Here is an 18979-nt window from a genome sequence, read left to right as displayed (position 1 = left end):
ACCTGATAAATTCCTTTCTTCTGTAGTGTGATCAGTCCACGGCCCGCCCTGTTTTTTAAGGCAGGTAAATATTTTTTAAATTATACTCCAGTCACCACTTCACCCTTGGCTTCTCCTTTCTCGTTGGTCCTTGGTCGAATGACTGGGAGTGACGTAGAGGGGAGGAGCTATATGCAGCTCTGCTGGGTGAATCCTCTTGCACTTCCTGTTGGGGAGGAGTAATATCTCCGAAGTAATGATGACCCGTGGACTGATCACACTACAGAAGAAAGGAATTTATCAGGTAAGCATAAATTATGTTTTTGCCTCTTGCCTTTTTCTATGTCAGAGGGCTATACTGTTTGCATTTTTTCCCATTCCTGAAACTGTCCTATAAGGAAATTGATCATTTTGCTTTATATGTTGTGTTTTACATTTTGCAAGATGTCTCAATCTGATCCTGCCTCAGAAGTATCTGTTGGAAATTTGCTGCCTGACATCGGTTCTACCAAAGCTAAGTGCATTTGTTGTAAGATTATGGAAATTATATCTCCGAATGTCATTTGTAATAGTTGTCATGATAAACTTTTACATGCAGAGAATGTATCCATCAGTAATAGTACATTGCCGGTTGCAGTTCCTTCAACTTCTAATGTACATGATTTACCTATGAATTTTAAAGAATTTGTTACTGATTCTATTCAGAAGGCTTTGTCTGCATTTCCGCCTTCTAATAAACCTAAAAGGTCTTTTTTAAAACTTCTCACTCAGTTGATGAAATGTCAAATGACCGACAACATAATGACTTAACCTCCTCTGAGGATCTATCTGATTCACTAGATCCTTCCTCAGATATTGACACGCGTGACAAATCTACTTATTTGTTCAAAATAGAGTATATTCGTTCTTTGTTAAAAGAAGTGTTAATTACTTTGGATATTGAGGAAGCTAGTCCTCTTGACATTAAGACTAGTAAACGTTTAAATGCTGTTTTTAAACCTCCTGTGGTTACTCCAGAGGTTTTTCCTATTCCTGATGCTATTTCTGATGATTTCTAAGGTTTAAAAAATTGTTTCCTTTACCAGCAATTTCTATAGAGTTTTGGGAAAAGATCCCCAAAGTTGATGGGGCTATTTCTACTCTTGCTAAACGTAATTCCTATGGAAGATAGTACTTCTTTTAAAGATCCTTTAGATAGGAAACTTGAATCCTATCTAAGGAAAGCCTATTTATATTCAGGATCATCTTCTCAGGCCTGCAATTTCTTTGTCTGATGTTGCGGCTGCATCAACTTTTTGGTTGGAGAATTTAGCGCAACAAGAATTGGATTCTGACGTATATAGCATTGTTCGCTTACTGCAACATGCTAATCATTTTATTTTCTATGCCATTTTTTATATCAAAATTGATGTTAGATCCATGTCTTTAGCTATTTTAGCTAGAAGAGCTTTGTGGCTTAAATCTTGGAATGCTGCTATGACATCTAAGTCTAGATTATTATCTCTTTCTTTCCAAGGTAATAATTTATTTGGTTCTCAGTTGGATTCTATTATTTCAACTGTTACTGGAGGAAAGGGGATTTTTCTTCCTCAGGATAAAAAACAAAAATCTAATCCTTCCCCCATGGAATCTGCTTCCAATTGGAAGCCTTCCTCAAATTGGAATAAATCCAAGCCTTTTAAGAAACCAAAGTCAGCCCCCAAGTCCACATGAAGGTGCGGCCCTCATTCCAGCTCAGCTGGTAGGGGGCAGATTAAGGTTTTTCAAGGATATTTGGATAAATTCTGTCCAAAATCAATGGATTCAGAGCATTGCCTCTCAAGGGTATGGAATAGGATTCAGAGTAAGACCTCCTGTGAGAAGATTTTTTCTCTCACGTATCCCAGCAAATCCAGTAAAAGCTCAGGCTTTCCTGAAGTGTGTTTCAGACCTGGAGTCTTCAGGGGAATTCATGCCGGTTCCTTTTCAGGAACAAGGTCTGGGGTTTTATTCATATCTATTCATTGTCCCAAAGAAGGAAAATTCGTTCAGACCAGTTCTGGATCTGAAAATTTTGAATCGTTATGTAAGAGTACCAACTTTCAAGATGGTGACTATAAGGACTATTCTGCCTTTTTGTTTAGCAAGGACATTATATGCCTACAATAGACTTGCAGGATGCATACCTTCATATTCCGATTCATCCAGAACATTATCAGTTCCTAAAATACTCTTTTCTAGACAAGCATTACCAATTTGTTGCTCTTCCATTTGGCCTAGCAACAGCTCCAATAATCTTTTCAAAAGTTCTAGGTGCCCTACTCTCTGTAATCAGAGAGCAGGGTATTGCAGTGTTTCCTTATTTGGATGATATCTTGGTACTCGCTCAGTCTTTACGTTCTGCAGAATCTCACACGAATCAACTAGTGTTGTTTCTTCGGAAACATGGTTGGAGGATCAATTTACCAAAGAGTTTCTTGATTCCTCAGACAAGGGTCACCTTTTTAGGCTTCCAGATAGATTCAGTGTCCAGTATCACAGTTAATATCCTTAAATCCCAATGTTCGACACTCTCTGACGTGGTGGTTAAATCACCAGCGTTTAGTTCAAGGGGCTTCCTTTGTTCGGCCAACCTAGACTGTGATCACTACAGACGCAAGTCTTTCAGGTTGGGGAGCTGTTTGGGGATCTCTGACAGCACAGGGGGTTTGGAAATCTCAAGAGGCGAGATTACCAATCAATATTTTAGAACTCTGTGCAATTCTCAGAGCTTTTCACTTTTGGCCTCTGTTGAAGAGAGAACCGTTCATTTGCTTTCAGACAGACAATATCATAACTGTGGCATATGTCAATCATCAGGGTGGGACTCGCAGTCCTCAAGCTATGAAAGAAGTATCTCGGATACTTGCTTGGGCAGAATCCAGCGCCTGTCTAATCTCTGCGGTGCATATCCCAGGTGTAGACAATTGGGTGGCGGATTATCTCAGCCGTCAGACTTTACATCCAGGAAAGTGGTCTCTCCATCCAGATGTGTTTTCTCAGATTGTTCAGATGTGGGGTCTTCCAGAGATAGATCTCATGGCCTCTCATCTAAACAAGAAACTTCCCAGATACCTGTCCAGGTCCAGTGATGTTCAGGTGGAAGGAGTGGATGCGCTGACACTTCCTTGGTGTTATCATCCTGCTTACATTTTCCCGCCTCTAGTTCTTCTTCCAAGAGTGATCTCCAAAATCATCATGGAACTATCGTTTGTGTTGCTGGTGGCTCCAGCATGGCCTCACAGGTTTTGGTATGCAGATCTTGTTGGGATGTCCAGTTGCCAACCTTGGCCACTTCCGTTAAGGCCGGACCTACTGTTTCAAGGTCCATTTTTCCATCAGGATCTCAAATCATTAAATTTGAAGGTATGGAAATTGAACGCTTAGTGCTAAGTCATAAAGGTTTCTCTGACTCCGTGATTAATACTATGTTACAAGCTCGTAAATCTCTAGAAAGATTTATTATCGAGTTTGGAAGACTTGCATTTTCATGGTGTTCTTCTCATAAATTTTCTTGGTTTCTTTTAGAATTCCTAGAATTTTACAGTTTCTTCAGGATGGTTTGGATAAAGGTTTGTCAGCAAGTTCCTTGAAGGGACAAATCTCTGCTCTTTCTGTTTTATTTCACAGAAAGATTGCTAAACTTCCTGATATTTACTGTTTTGTACAGGCTTTAGTTCGTATTAAGCCTGTAATTAAAAAAATTTCTCCTCCTTGGAGTCTTAATTTGATTTTGAAGGCGTTACAGGCTCCTCCTTTTGGAGCCTATGCATTCTTTGGACATTAAACTACTTTCTTGTTAAGTGTTGTTCCTTTTGGCTATCTCTTCTGCTAGAAGAGTTTCTGAGCTTTCTGCTCTTTCTTGGGAATCCCCTTTTCTGATTTTTCATCAGGATAAGGCGGTTTTGCGGACTTTTCAATTTTTACCTAAGGTTGTGAATTCTAAAAAAATTAGTAGAGAAATTGTTGTCCCTTCCTTGTGTCCTAATCCTAAGAATTTTTTGGAAAGATCCTTACATTCTTTGGATGTGGTAAGAGCTTTGAAATATTATGTTAAAGCTACTAAAGATTTCAGGAAGATTTCTAGTCTATTTGTTATATTTTCGGGTCCTAGGAAAGGTCATGGTTAAAGCTTTTTGATTCATTCAGCTTATTTGGAGTCGGGTAAGACCCGCCTCAGAATTACGGCTCATACTACTAGATCAGTCTCCACTTTGTGGGCTTTTAAGAATGAAGCTTTAGTTGATCAGATTTGCAAAGCAGCAACTTGGTCCTCTTTTCATACATTTACTAAATTCTACCGTTTTGATGTATTTGCTTCTTCAGAAGCAGTTTTTGGTAGAAAAGTTCTTCAGGCAGCTGTTTCAGTTTAATTCTTCTGCTGATGTTTTAAGTTTTTCTTGTTATTATAGAATAAACTTATAATTTGGGTTGTGGATTATTTTTTCAGCGGAAAATGGCTGTTCTTATTTTTATCCCTCCCTCTCTAGTGACTCTTGCGTGGAGTTCCACATCTTAGGTATTGATATCCCATACGTCACTAGCTCATGGACTCTTGCCAATTACATGAAAGAAAACATAATTTATGTAAGAGCTTACCTGATAAATTAATTTCTTTCATATTGGCAAGAGTCCATGAGGCCCACCCTTTTTATGGTGGTTATGAATTTTTTGTATAAAGCACAATTATTTCCACATTCCTTTGTTGTTTCTTTTTACTCCTTTCTTTATCACCCCACTAATTGGCTATTCGTTAAACTGAATTGTGGGTGTGGTGAGGGGTGTATTTATAGGCATTTTGAGGTTTGGGAAACTTTGCCCCTCCTGGTAGGATTGTGTATCCCATACGTCACTAGCTCATAGACTCTTGCCAATATGAAAGAAATGAATTTATCAGGTAAGTTCTTACATAAATTATGTTGTTTTTCTTTTCACAGCTACAGCAGCTTACCCCTCCTGGAAATCCTCTCTTCACACGTCGGCAATGATTAATCCGGCTTCCTCTAATCACGGCCCCAGGGTGTTTTTTGCTTGAGGCCATGCTGTGATTGGAGGAAGCCGGATTGCTGACGTGTGGAGAGGATTTCCAGGAGGGGGAAGCTGCTCTGGCTGTGAAAAGAAAAAAAGTTTTTTTTTTTTTTGTTTTGTTTTTTTTTGTTTTAATCTTTATCAAAACGGCTGATTTGTAAACTTTGATGAATGAAACTTTAATCTTGCAGTCTTTTATGTCTGTTGCTGTATTGCATATAACAAGGGAAATAAGCGTGAATATTAGTGTTGGTATACAGGTTTATATGAATACTACATGTTAATAGTGGTGATTGATTGGCTAGGTAATTAAGAGGTTACAGGATGAGTAAACAATAAGGAGATATCTAGTGATAACTGGGAGCCCAGAGGCAAAACTTATTTTCACTTTCTGGTATGAGATTTTTGTTTTTAGGGAACATTTATTTTCTGCAGTTAATTTTAGAATTGGCTGAAATTTTAATTTAGGCAGTTACAATATAGCACCAACTCAATTGCAATGTGTTTACTAACTGGATAAAAAAGCTTTTTATTAAAGTTTATTTCTCTTGTTAAGTGTATCCAGTCCACGGATCATCCATTACTTATGGGATATTCTCCTTCCCAACAGGAAGTTGCAAGAGTCTACCCACAGCAGAGCTGCTATATAGCTCCTCCCCTAACTGCCATATCCAGTCATTCTCTTGCAAGCTCTCAACATAGCTGGAGGTAGTAAGAGGAAAGTGGTGTAAGATAGTTAGTTAGTTTTTTCTTCAATCAAAAGTTTGTTTTAAATGGTACCGGAGTTGTACTATTTTATCTCAGGCAGCATTTAGAAGAAGAATCTGCCTGCGTGTTTCTATGATCTTAGCAGAAGTAACTAAGATCCACTGCTGTTCTCACATATGTCTGAAGAGTGAGGTAACTTCAAAGGGGGAATGGCGTGCAGGTTATCCTGCTATAAGGTATGTGCAGTTATAAGTTTTTCTAGTGATGGAATTGCTAGAAAATGCTGCTGATACCGGATTAATGTAAGTTAAGCCTAAATACAGTGTTTTAATAGCGACTAATATCAGGCTTACTATCAGAGTTATATACTCTTATAAATTTGCAATATAAAACGTTTGCTGGCATGTTTAATCGTTTTTATATATGCTTTGGTGATAAAACTTGATTGGGGCCTAGTTTTTTCCGCATGGCTGGCTTAAATTTTGCTTAGAAACAGTTTCCTGAGGCTTTCCACTGTTGTAATATGAGTGGGAGGGGCCTATTTTATCTAAAATTACAAAATGAATCATCCAGCTTCCCTCAGCAGTCCCATGAATACTATAGGACATCTCTAAAGGGCTAAAAAGGCTTCCAACATCGTTTATAGGGAAGGTAAGACCACAGAACAGCTGTGGCAGTTTGTTGTGTCTGTTAAAAAACGTCTATGTAGTTTTTTTGATCCATTTTTTGCATTAAGGGGTTATTCATCCATTTGCAAGTGGGTGCAATCCTCTGTTAACTTATTACATATACTGTAAAAATTTTGTTTGGTTTTACTGCCTTTTTTCACTGTTTTTCAAATTTTGACAAAATTTGTTTCTCTTAAAGGCACAGTAACGTTTTTTATATTTGCTTGTTAACTTGATTTAAAGTGTTTTCCAAGCTTACTAGTCTCATTACTAGTCTGTACAAACATGTCTGACATAGAGGAAACTCCTTGTTCATTATGTTTAAAAGCCATGGTGGAACCCCATCTTAGAATGTGTACCAAATGTACTGATTTCATGTTAAGCAATAAAGATCATTTTTTGTCTTTAAAAAAAATTATCACCAGAGGATTCTGTCGAGGGGGAAGGTATGCCGACTAACTCTCCACACGTGTCAGACCCTTTGACTCCCGCTTCAGGGACTCCCGCTCAAATGGCGCCAAGTACATCAAGGGCGCCCATAGCGTTTATTTTACCAGAGGATTCTGTCGAGGGGGAAGTTATGCCGACTAACTCTCCCCACGTGTCAGACTCTTCGACTCCCGCTTCAGGGACTCACGCTCAAATGGCGCCAAGTACATCAAGGGCGCCCATAGTGTTTATTTTACAAGACATGGCGAAAGTTATGAATAATACTCTGGCAGCGGTATTAGTCAGACTACCTGAAATTAAAGGAAAGCAAGATAGCTCTGGGGGTAGATACAGAGCATACAGATGCTTTAAGAACCATGTCTGATACTGCCTCACAATATGCAGAAGTAAAGGGGAGCTTCAGTCTGTGGGTGATATTTTTGACTCATGGAAGATGATTTAAACTGATTCCGATATTTCTACATTTAAAATTTATGCTCGAGATCCTCCACTTGTTGCTCAGGGAGGTTTTAGCTGCTCTGAATGACTGTGTTACAATCACAGTGCCAGAGAAATTGTGTAGACTGAATAAATACTATGCAGTGCCGGTGTGTACTGATGTTTTTCCAATACCTAAAGAGGTTTACAGAAATTATTAATAAGGAATGGGATAGACCAGGTGTGCCGTTCTCTTCCCCTCCTATTTTTAGAAAAATGTTTCTAACAGATGCCACCACACGGGACTTATGGCAGACAGTTCCTAAGGTGGAGAGAAGAGTTTCTACTCTAGCTAAGCATACCACTATCCCTGTCGAGGACAGTTGTGCTTTTTTAGATCCAATGGATAAAAAAATTAGAGGGTTACCTTAGGAAAATGTTTATTCAACAAGGTTTTATCCTGCAGCCCCTTGCATGCATTGCTCCTGTCGCTGCTGCAGCGTTCTGGTTTGAGTCTCTGGATGAGGCTTTACAGGTAGTGACTCCATTGGATGAATATACTTGACAAGCTTAGAGCACTTAAGCTAGCCAATTCCTTTGTTTCTGATGCCTTTGTTCATTTGACTAAACTAACGGCTAAGAATTCTGTTTTTACTATACTGGCGCGCAGAGCGCTATGGCTTATATCATGGTTAGCTGTCGTGACTTTAATACATAACCTGCTTAACTTCCCTTCATGGGGCAGACCCTATTCGGGCCTGGTTTGAAGGAGATTATTGCTAATATCACTGGAGGAAAAGGTCATGCCCTTCCTCAGGACAGGTCCAAATCAAGGGCCAAACAGTCTAATTTTCGTGCCTTTCGAAACTTCAAGGCAGGTGTGGCATCAACTTCCTCTAAGGCAAATCAAGAGGGAACATTTGCTCAGTCCATGACGGTCTGGAGACAACCGGACCTGGAAAAAAGATAAGCAGGCCAAGGAGCCTGCTGCTGCCTCTAAGACAGCATGAAGGAACGGTCCCCTATCCGGTAACGGATCCTGTAGGGGGCAGACTTTCATTCTTCACACAGGCGTGGGCAAGAGATGCCCAGGGTCCCTGGGCATTGGAAATGATATCCCAGAGATATCTTCTGGATTTCAAAGCTTCCCCTCCAAAAAAGGGGAAGATTTCACCTTTCACAATTATCTGCAAACCAGATAAAGAAAGAGGCATTCTTACATTGTGTACGAGACCCATCCAGTTCCAAGAGAGGAACAGGGACAGAGTTTTTCTGAAATCTGTTTGTGGTTCCCAAGGAGAGGGAACCTTCAGACCTATTTTGGATCTAAAGATCTTAAACAAATTCCTCAGAATTCCATCATTTAAGATGGAAACTATTTGTACCATCTTAACTATGATCCAGGAGAGTCAATAGAGGACTACAATGGATTTGAAGGATGCTTATCCTCACATTACGATGCCTAAGGATCACCATCGTTTTTCAGGTTTGCCTTTCTAGACAGGCATTACCAGTTTGTAGCTCTTTCCTTTGGGTTAACTACAGCCCCAAGAATCTTTATGGAGGTTCTGGGGTCGCTTTGGCGGTCCTTAGGCCGCGGGGCATAGAAGTGGCCCCTTATTTAGGCGTCGAACATCCAAATTGCCCAGTCTCATACGGACGTAGTACTGGCATTTCTGAGATTGCATGGGTGGAAAGTGAACAAGGAAAGAGTTCTCTATCCCCAATCTCAAGGGTTTCCTTCCTAGGGACTCTGACAAATTCTGTAGAAATTAAAATTTACCTGACGGAGTCCAGGTTGTCAAAGTTTCTAAATTACTGCCGTGTTCTTCATTCCATCCGCGCCCTTCGGTGGCTCGGTACATGAATGTAATCGGCTTAATGGTAGCGGCAAGGGACATAGTACCGTTTGCACGCCTACATTTCAGACTGCTGCAACTATGCATGCTCAGTCAATGGAACGGGGATTACACAGATTTGTCCCCCTCTTAAATCTGGACCAAGAGGCTAGAGATTCTCTTCTCTGGTGGCTATCTCGGGTCCATCTGTCCAAGGGTATGACCTTCCGCAGGTCAGATGGGACAGTTGTTACAACAGATGCCAGCCTTTTAGGTTGGGATACAGTCTGGAACTCCCTGAAGACTCGGGGATAGTGGACTCAGGAGGAGACCCTCCTTCTAATAAATATGCTGGAACTGGGAGCGATATTCCATGCTCTTCAGGCTTGGCCTCAGTTAGCAACTCTGAGGTACATCAGATGTCAGTCAGACAATATCACGACTGTGGCTTACATCAAACATCAAGGGGGAACATAAGTTCCCTAGCGATGTTAGAAGTCTTAAAATAATTCACTGGACAGAGACTCTCTCTTGTCTATCAGCTATCCATATCCCAGGTGTTGAGAACTGGGAGGCGGATTTTCTAAGTTTTCAGACTTTTCATCCAGGGAAGTGGGAATTCCCTCCGGAGGTCTTTGCACAAGATCAAGCAGGAGAGTGCTTTGGTGTTTTTGACAGCGCCTGCGTGGCCACGCAGGACCTGGTATGCAGATCTGGTGGACATGTCATCCTTTCCATCATGGTCTCTGCTTCTGAGACAGGACCCTCTACCTCAGGGTCCTTTCAACCATCTAAATTAAACTTCTCTGAGATGGACTGCCTGGAGACTGAACGCTTGATGTTATCAAAGCATGGCTTCTCCGAGTCAGTCATTGATACCTTAATACAGGCATGAAAGCCTGTCACTAGGAAAATTTAACATAGATATGGCATAAATATCTTATTGGTATGAATCCAAGGGTTACTCATGTAGTAAAGTCAGGATTCCCAGGATATTATCTTTTCTCCAAGATGATTTTGAGAAAAGGGTTGTCAGCTAGTTCCTTAAAAGGACGGATTTCTACTCTGTCTATTCTTTTGCACAAGCGTCTGGCAGATACTCCAGACGTTCAGGCATTTTGTCAGGCTTTGGTTAGAACCAAGCCTGTGTTTAAACCTGTTGCTCTGCCATGGAGCTTAAACCTGATTATTAAGGTTCTTCAAGGAGTTCCATTTGAACCTCTTCATTCCATAGATATCAAACTTTTTATCTTGGAAAGTTCCTTTTTGGTAGTTATTTCCTCGGCTCGTAGAGTCTCCGAGTTATCTGCTTTACAATGTGATTCTCCTTATCTGGTCCTCCGTACGGATAAGGTAGTCCTGCGTATCAAACCTGGGTTTTTTACCTAAGGTGGTATCTAACAATAATATCACTCGAGAGTGTTGTTCCATTCTTGTATCCTAATCCTTCTTCAAAGAAGGAACGTCTATTACACAATTTGGACGTGGTTCGTGCTTTAAAGTTTTACTTACAAGCTACTTCAGATTTTCATCAAACATTTACTTTGTTTGTTGTCTACTCTGGACAAAGGAGAGGTCAAAAGACTTCAGCAACCTCTCTTTCTTTTTGGTTAAAAAGCTTAATTCGTTTAGCTTATGAGACTGCTGGACAGCAGCCTCCTGAAGGGATCACAGCTCATTCTACTAGAGCTGTGGCTTTCACTTGGGCCTTTTTTAAAATGAGGCTTCTGTTGAACAGATTTACAAGACGGCGTCTTGGTCTGCGCTTCATACTTTGCTTCTTCGGAGGCGATTTTTGGGGGAGAGGTTTTTTTTTCAGGCAGTGGTACCTTCCGTTTAAGTACCTGCCTTGTCCCTCCCTTCATCTGTGTACTTTAGCTTTGGTATTGGTATCCCATAAGTAATGGATGATCCGTGGACTGGATACACTTAACAAGAGAAAACATAATTTATGCTTACCTGATAAATTTATTTCTCTTGTAGTGTATCCAGTCCACGGCCCGCCCTGTCATTTTAAGGCAGGTAATTTTTTCATTTAAACTACAGTCACCACTGCACCCTATGGTTTTTCCTTTCTCTGCATGTTTTCGGTCTAGTGACTGGATATGGCAGTTAGGGGAGGAGCTATATAGCAGCTCTGCTGTGGGTGGACTCTTGCAACTTCCTGTTGGGAAGGAGAATATCCCATAAGTAATGGATGATCCGTGGACTGGATACACTACAAGAGAAATAAATTTATCAGGTAAGCATAAATTATGTTTTTTTTTTTTTTTTTTTAATAATATTGCAGAAGTTGAAAATTGCTAACATTAAATAATTATAAGGTAAAAATGTACTAATTATAAATGTGCATTGCTCACAAGACAGGGAAGGGGTGGGGTTGAAAAAAAATCCCTGAGAGACAATCATCAAAGTGCTGCCGCTTTTCAGTACTCCTCTGTATTTGAATGTTCTGTTCAAAGTACTTCGGTATGGCTGCACTGTATTAAAGAAAATTTACATAGTGTAGCCAGAGCACAGCGCTGTTTGAAGAGAACAGCCTGATGTAGAGCAGCTCTTCAAAGCGAAAGCAGGAATGGTCCCTGCATGTGTACATTTCTTTCTGTAGACATTTTATCCAATGACATCTGAGATGAAAGCATTTTCTGTCTTGGGGACTTTAGTAAATAACGAGTATATATTTTCTTAGACATGCTTACAGAATGTCAGATATAGAAAAATCCTATTTTTACATTGGTCAGAAATGTTTATCAGGCAAAACACAATAATTTGTCATTTTGCATTTGGAGGGAGAAATGATGCTATTATTAAATTATTTTTATTCAGAGAGAAAAATTATGCATACACATGACAATCGAGAATAGATAAATCGGGTAAAGCAAAACTGTATAAGTTAGTACATTACAATCCATTCAATTGTAGACCGTAAACCAAAAATTTAGCTGTTATGCTCATACTTTGGTGTTTTCTCTTCCCTGTTTTTTTATATTTTAAATTAACAAAGAAAAAAAAAACCCGCAGTGAAACTGAACTCTAAAAAAACTAACTATAATAAAACCATAGTCAAACTTGGCATTATTAAATTGCTTTGTACTTGTACTGTGATTGTGTAAACAAGATTGCACCTTTCTCAACGATACTCAGGAGACGAAGAAAAAGGGAGGGGGGGAGGAAATGCTAGGGGGGGAGTGCAGGGCAGTTTTATTTGGACGATATCTTGGTACTTGCTCAGTCTTTACATTCTGCAGAATCTCATACGAATCAACTTGTGTTGTTTCTTCAAAGACATGGTTGGAGAATCAATTTACCAAAGAGTTCCTTGATTCCTCAGACAAAAGTAACCTTTTTGGGTTTTCAAATAGATTCAGTGTCCATGACTTTGTCTCTAACAGAAAAGAGACGTCTGAGACTGAAGGTTTCGACAAGCTGAAACAAACTTCAATCATTCCCTTCGGTAGCTTTGTGCATGGAAATTCTAGGTCTCATGACTGCTGCATAGGACGCGATCCCTTTTGCTCGTTTTCACATGAGACCTCTCCAGCTTTGTATGCTGAACCAGTGTTGCAGGGATTATACAAAGATATCACAATTAATATCCTTAAATCCCAATGTTCGATCTTCTCTGACTTGGTGGTTGAATCACCATCGTCTAATTCAAGGGGCCTCTTTTGATCTCAAACAGATGCGAGTCTTTCAGGTTGGGGAGCCTTATGGGGATCTCTGACAGCGCAGGGGGTTTGGGAATTTCAGGAGGCGAAATTGCCAATCAACATTTTGGAACTCTGTGCGATTTTCAGAGCTCTTCAGTTCTGGCCTTTTCTGAAGAGAGAATCGTTTATTTGTTTTCAGACAGACAATGTCACAACCGTGGAGTATGTCAATCATCAAGGTGGGACTCACAGTCCTCAGGCTATGAAAGAAGTATCTCGGATACTTGTATGGGCGGAATCCAGCTCCTGTCTAATCTCTGCGGTTCACATCCCAGGTGTAGACAATTGGGAATTATCTCAGTCGCCAGACGTTACATCCGGGTGAAGGTCTCTTCACCCAGAGGTATTTCTTCAGATTGTTCAAATCTGGGGACTTCCAGAAATAGATCTGATGGCCTCTCATCTAAACAAGAAACTTCCCAGGTATCTGTCCAGATCCAGGGATCCTCAGGCGGAAGCAGTGGACGCGTTGTCGCTTCCTTGGAATTATCAACCTGCTTATATCTTTCCGCCTCTAGTTCTTCTTCCAAAAGTGATTTCCAAAATTCTAATGGAACGTTCGTTTGTATTGCTGGTGGCTCCAGTATGGCCTCACAGGTTTTGCTATGCGGATCTCGTTCGGATGGCAAGTTGCCAACCTTGGACACTTCCGTTAAGGCCAGACCTTCTATCTCAAGGCCCATTTTTCCATCAGGATCTCAAATCATTAAATTTGAAGGTATGGAGATTGAACGCTTGATTCTTAGTCATAGAGGTTTCTCTGACTCAGTGATTAATACTATGATACAGGCTCGTAAATCTGTGTCTAGAAAGATTTATTACCGAGTCTGGAAGACTTACATTTCTTGGTGTTTTTCACCAAGATTCTTTTAGAATTCCTAGAATTTTACAGTTTCTTCAGGATGGTTTGGATAAGGGTTTGTCTGCAAGTTCCTTGAAAGGACAAATCTCTGCTCTTTCTGTTCTTTTTCACAGAAAGATTGCTAATCATCCTGATATTCATTGTTTTGTACAGGCTTTGGTTCGTATCCTGCCTCTCATTAAGTCAGTCTCTCCTCCTTGGAGTCTTAATTTGGTTCTGAGGGCTTTACAGGCTCCTCCATTTGAACCTATGCATTCTCTGGATATTAAATTACTTTCTTGGAAAGTGTTGTTCCTTTTGGCCATCTCTTCTGCTAGAAGAGTTTCTGAGTTATCTGCTCTTTCTTGTGAATCTCCTTTTCTGATTTTTCATCAGGATAAGGCGGTGTTGCGGACTTCATTTAAATTTTTACCTAAGATTGTGAATTCTAACAACATTAGTAGAGAAATTGTTGTCCCTTCATTGTGTCCTAATCCTAAGAATTCTATGGAGAGATCTTTACATTCTTCGGATGTAGTAAGAGCTTTGTAATATTATGTTGAAGCTACTAAAGGTTTTAGAAAGACTTCTAGTCTATTTGTTATCTTTTCTGGTTCCAGGAAAGGTCAGAAGGCTTCTGCCATTTCCTTGGCATCTTGGTTAAAGTCTTTGATTCATCATGCTTATGTAGAGTCGGGTAAATCCCCGCCTCAAAGGATTACGGCTCATTCTACTAGGTCAGTTTCTACTTCCTGGGCTTTTAGGAATGAAGCTTCTGTTGATCAAATTTGCAAAGCAGCAACTTGGTCTTCTTTGCATACTTTTACTAAATTCTACCATTTTGATGTTTTTTCTTCTTCTGAAGCAGTTTTTGGTAGAAAAGTACTTCAGGCAGCTGTTTCAGTTTGATTCTTCTGCTTATAATTTCAGTTTTTTTCATTATAAGATTAAAACTTTTTGATTTGGGTTGTGGATTAATTTTTCAGCGGAATTGGCTATCTTTATTTTATCCTTCCCTCTCTAGTGAGAAGTTCCACATCTTGGGTATCTGCTATCCCATACGTCACTAGCTCATGGACTCTTGCTAATTACATGAAAGAAAACATAATTTATGTAAGAACTTACCTGATAAATTAATTTCTTTCATATTAGCAAGAGTCCATGAGGCCCACCCTTTTTGTGGTGGTTATGATTTTTTTGTATAAAGCACAATTATTCCAATTCCTTATTTTTGATGCTTTCGCTCCTTTCTTATCACCCCACTTCTTGGCTATTCGTTAAACTGAATTGTGGGTGTGGTGAGGGGTGTATTTATAGGCATTTTGAGGTTTGGGAAACTTTGCCCCCCCTGGTAGGAATGTATATCCCATACATCACTAGCTCATGGACTCTTGCTAATATGAAAGAAATGAATTTATCAGGTAAGTTCTTACATAAATTATGTTTTTAAGAAGACTAACTCTTCCCGACAACGACAGTGGAAGGGACTTCCAACTTCTCATCTAGCTATGGAGCCTGGAGCATAGGGGTGTTCTATTGGAGTATAACTTATTAGGATTGGCCGATATTTTTATACCAAGATAAGTGACGGTGTGTTTAGCAACCGAGAAGGGATTTGCAAAGTTTGATCTTTCATCTTTCTTTAACCACAGGATTTCATATTTTTGCATGTTTACTTTGTAGCCTGAAAAGGAGCTGAAATTTAGCATTACTTCCATAATGGGTGTTATATGCAGTTGTGGGTCCTGTACAAATAAGAGCATATCATCTGCATATAATTCTAGATGTTGGGGGATCTCCTGCGATGTCAATACCCGGGAAAGTCTGTCTTAGTTTTATTGCCAGGGGCTCCAGAGCCAGATTGAAAAGCGAATAGAGCATCATACTCTTTCTTAACAGACGAGTATTTTTGATAGAGTTGTCTGGAAGGTGTAGTGCGAAATAGAAGATATGCTTCCGCCAAACTGTCCCTTAATTGTCCTTGTCTTTCAGTGTTCCTTTTTCTCTTGTAAGGTGTATCCAGTCCACGGATCATCCATTACTTGTGGGATATTCTCCTTTCCAAAAGGAAGTTGCAAGAGGATCACCCACAGCAGAGCTGCTATATAGCTCCTCCCCTAACTGCCATATCCAGTCATTCTCTTGCAAACTCTCAACATAGCTGGAGGTAGTAAGAGGAAAGTGGTGAAATATATTTTGTTTTTGCTTCAATCAAAAGTTTTGTTTTTAAATGGTACCGGAGTTGTACTATTTTATCTCAGGCAGCATTTAGAAGAAGAATCTGCCTGCGTTTTTCTATGATCTTAGCAGAAGTAACTAACTGCTGTTCTCACATATGTCTGAGGAGTGAGGTAACTTCAGAGGGAGAATGGCGTGCAGGTTATCCTGCAATAAGGTATGTGCAGTTTAAGTTTTTCTAGGGATGGAATTTACTAGAAAAAAGCTGCTGATACCGGATTAATGTAAGTTAAGCCTAAATACAGTGATTTAATAGCGACTAGTATCAGGCTTGCTATCAGAGGTATATACTCTGATTAATGTGCAATATAAAACGTTTGCTGGCATTTTCTCCAACATAGGTGTGTCCGGTCCACGGCGTCATCCTTACTTGTGGGATATTCTCTTCCCCAACAGGAAATGGCAAAGAGCCCAGCAAAGCTGGTCACATGATCCCTCCTAGGCTCCGCCTACCCCAGTCATTCTCTTTGCCGTTGTACAGGCAACATCTCCACGGAGATGGCTTAGAGTTTTTTAGTGTTTAACTGTAGTTTTTATTATTCAATCAAGAGTTTGTTATTTTGAAATAGTGCTGGTATGTACTATTTACTCAGAAACAGAAAAGAGATGAAGATTTCTGTTTGTATGAGGAAAATGATTTTAGCAACCGTCACTAAAATCCATGGCTGTTCCACACAGGACTGTTGAGAGCAATTAACTTCAGTTGGGGGAACAGTGTGCAGTCTCTTGCTGCTTGAGGTATGACACATTCTAACAAGACGATGTAATGCTGGAAGCTGTCATTTTCCCTATGGGATCCGGTAAGCCATGTTTATTCAGCAAGTAAATAAGGGCTTCACAAGGGCTTATTAAGACTGTAGACTTTTTTTGGGCTAAATCGATTCATTATTAACACATATTTAGCCTTGAGGAATCATTTTATCTGGGTATTTTGATATAATAATATCGGCAGGCACTGTATTAGACACCTTATTCTGTAGGGGCTTTCCCAAAGCATAAGCAGAGCCTCATTTTCGCGCCGGTGTTGCGCACTTGTTTTTGAGAGGCATGGCATGCAGTCGCATGTGAGAGGAGCTCTGATACTTAGAAAAGACTTTCTGAAGGCGTCATTTGGTATCGTATTCCCCTTTGGGCTTGGTTGGGTCTCAGCAAAGCAGATACCAGGGACTGTAAAGGGGTTAAAGTTCAAAACGGCTCCGGTTCCGTTATTTTAAGGGTTAAAGCTTCCAAATTTGGTGTGCAATACTTTTAAGGCTTTAAGACACTGTGGTGAAAATTTGGTGAATTTTGAACAATTCCTTCATGTTTTTTCGCAATTGCAGTAATAAAGTGTGTTCAGTTTAAAATTTAAAGTGACAGTAACGGTTTTATTTTAAAACGTTTTTTGTACTTTGTTATCAAGTTTATGCCTGTTTAACATGTCTGAACTACCAGATAGACTGTGTTCTGAATGTGGGGAAGCCAGAATTCCTATTCATTTAAATAAATGTGATTTATGTGATAATGACAATGATGCCCAAGATGATTCCTCAAGTGAGGGGAGTAAGCATGGTACTGCATCATTCCCTCCTTCGTCTACACGAGTCTTGCCCACTCAGGAGGCCCCTAGTACATCTAGCGCGCCAATACTCCTTACTATGCAACAATTAACGGCTGTAATGGATAATTCTGTCAAAAACATTTTAGCCAAAATGAACACTTATCAGCGTAAGCGCGGCTGCTCTGTTTTAGATACTGAAGAGCATGACGACGCTGATAATAATATTTCCGAAGGGCCCCTAACCCAGTCTGATGGGGCCAGGGAGGTTTTGTCTGAGGGAGAAATTACTGATTCAGGGAACATTTCTCAACAGGCTGAACCTGATGTGATTGCATTTAAATTTAAGTTGGAACATCTCCGCATTCTGCTTAAGGAGGTATTATCCACTTTGGATGATTGTGACAAGTTGGTCATCCCAGAGAAACTATGTAAAATGGACAAGTTCCTAGAGGTGCCGGGGCTCCCAGAAGCTTTTCCTATACCCAAGCGGGTGGCGGACATTGTTAACAAGGAATGGGAAAGGCCCGGTATTCCTTTCGTCCCTCCCCCCATATTTAAAAAATTGTTTCCTATGGTCGACCCCAGAAAGGACTTATGGCAGACAGTCCCCAAGGTCGAGGGAGCGGTTTCCACTTTAAACAAACGCACCACTATACCCATAGAGGATAGTTGTGCTTTCAAAGATCCTATGGATAAAAAATTAGAAGGTTTGCTTAAAAAGATGTTTGTTCAGCAAGGTTACCTTCTACAACCAATTTCATGCATTGTCCCTGTCGCTACAGCCGCATGTTTCTGGTTCGATGATCTGATAAAGGCGGTCGATAGTGAGTCTCCTCCTTTTGAGGAGATTATGGACAGAATCAATGCTCTCAAATTGGCTAATTCCTTCACCCTAGACGCCACTTTGCAATTGGCTAGGTTAGCGGCTAAGAATTCTGGGTTTGCTATTGTGGCGCGCAGAGCGCTTTGGTTGAAATCTTGGTCGGCTGATGCGTCTTCCAAGAACAAGCTACTTAACATTCCTTTCAAGGGGAAAACGCTGTTTGGCCCTGACTTGAAAGAGATTATCTCTGATATCACTGGGGGTAAGGGCCACGCCCTTCCTCAGGATCGGCCTTTCAAGGCAAAAAATAAACCTAATTTTCGTCCCTTTCGTAGAAACGGACCAGCCCAAGGTGCTACGTCCTCTAAGCAAGAGGGTAATACTTCTCAAGCCAAGCCAGCTTGGAGACCAATGCAAGGCTGGAACAAGGGAAAGCAGGCCAAGAAACCTGCCACTGCTACCAAGACAGCATGAAATGTTGGCCCCCGATCCGGGACCGGATCTGGTGGGGGGCAGACTCTCTCTCTTCGCTCAGGCTTGGGCAAGAGATGTTCTGGATCCTTGGGCGCTAGAAATAGTCTCCCAAGGTTATCTTCTGGAATTCAAGGGACTTCCCCCAAGGGGGAGGTTCCACAGGTCTCAGTTGTCTTCAGACCACATAAAAAGACAGGCATTCTTACATTGTGTAGAAGACCTGTTAAAAATGGGAGTGATTCATCCT

At 40.5% G+C, this 18979-nt stretch overlaps 1 protein-coding gene across 1 annotated transcript in view; it reads left to right on the top strand.

Moving 5' to 3' along the window:
- The window catches only part of RBM27 (RNA binding motif protein 27), a 647841-nt gene that overhangs the window by 68867 nt on the left and 559995 nt on the right, over positions 1–18979 (top strand). The gene's annotated exons all lie outside the window — the stretch shown is intronic.

This window comes from Bombina bombina, chromosome 6, assembly GCF_027579735.1.
Source record: "Bombina bombina isolate aBomBom1 chromosome 6, aBomBom1.pri, whole genome shotgun sequence".
Lineage (NCBI taxonomy): Eukaryota > Metazoa > Chordata > Amphibia > Anura > Bombinatoridae > Bombina > Bombina bombina.
This window is presented reverse-complemented; position numbering and strand designations above follow the sequence as displayed.